Below are 1,497 nucleotides of genomic sequence, written 5' to 3'. Positions count from 1 at the left end.
ATCTTCTGGATTTAATAAGCCAAAATTCGATTCAGCTGGGAATAAACCACAAAAAATATATGCCAAATATTCATATATTCACATGCCTCAAGACAAGAATTAAGAATAATATTTTATGAGCCTGCAAGATTTTTTTCTACCAATTTTCTAGGGTTTAAACTTAAGATATGATTTTCATTCAGGTCTTATTGAAGCAAAACAAAGACCTATATATTTTTAGTTAAGAGCTAGCTTAACGTGCTTAATTTTAACACCCCTAGAATCTATATTTCCCTCTGCTCTCCCCCTTTAATGATGCCCCCATTTCTGTCAGTGCATTTTTGGCGTACATTTTGGCCTCTTTGGTTATTATTTATGAAGCTATTAGCCCAGTGTGTGAACATATTTGCTTTTATAAAGCCAACACACACGTACGGGTACACTCTTCACTCTTAGATTCGGCTGGTGGCGGTGCTGGCGGTGGTGGTGCAAAAAAAGGACCGCACAGGGCTACAAATTGCCTTAAGCCGTGGCCGTTTTGAGGCCTTTTTCCTTTTTGCTTAACCGAAACTGATTTAATTTTTGCCTCATTTCTCAATCCGCTGCTGGCCGGGCCACCAGGGGCGACCATATATCAGAGGGGTGGCAGCGGCAAGGGGGTGGGGAGGGGAGGGGAGGGGAGGGGGGATACGAAATAACGCCCCAGCGCCCAACTTGATGAGTTAATAGGAATCGAGTTACATTCCAGGCAAGGAGCCCAGTTTTAGTTCCCGATTCCGATCCCCGTTGTCCCCCCTTTCCCGGACCCCTCCTGCGATCCTCGAATCCCTATCTCTGTGCGCCCGCACATGGCGTGCTACATTTTTTATGGCCACTGCTGCTCCTGCTGCTGCTCCTGCTCCTGCTGCTGTTGCCGTTGATGATGATGGGCCGCTTGAATGGACGACGACATGGACAGGGACATGGACATGGATATGGATATGGTCGTTTGATGGCCTGTCCCTTCTCCTTTGGGGCCTTGCTTGTGTGCGCCAGCCAGTATTGACAGATTTAATTAACTCATCCGCAGGTTAAGCAGACATTTTGTAGGCAGTTAGTCGGCTAAGCCGTATCTACCGGCCAGGCCGGCCAACTGCCGGTTGGTCCTTATACTCGTACACGGCCCCGATCGGCTCGGCCAGACATCCGGTGTCGTATGTTTCCCAGCACTCGTATCTCTTTCGTTTCGTTTCGTTTCGTTTGATAATTTCCGTTTTTCAACATGAATAAACGTCTTGGTGGCATCTTTTGGACAGTGGAGCGGAATATGATCATATTTTTAAAAGAAGTTTTAATGGAAAGACTTCCAAATAACTATATTAAGCCACAAAGCAGCTTAAAGATAGAACTGGTAGTAAGAACGTATCCTATAGACAATTCCCACACAGCTTTTTGGAAAAGTACGATACCCCTCAAACCACTGTGCTGGTCTTGAAACCATCTTTTTTTGTTCTATCAGAACGCATCTAAAACAAAAAT

This window comes from Drosophila persimilis, unplaced genomic scaffold (assembly GCF_003286085.1).
Source record: "Drosophila persimilis strain 14011-0111.01,24,50 unplaced genomic scaffold, DperRS2 tig00000124-arrow-pilon, whole genome shotgun sequence".
Taxonomy (NCBI): Eukaryota; Metazoa; Arthropoda; class Insecta; order Diptera; family Drosophilidae; genus Drosophila; species Drosophila persimilis.
Note: the sequence above shows the minus strand (reverse complement) of the source record.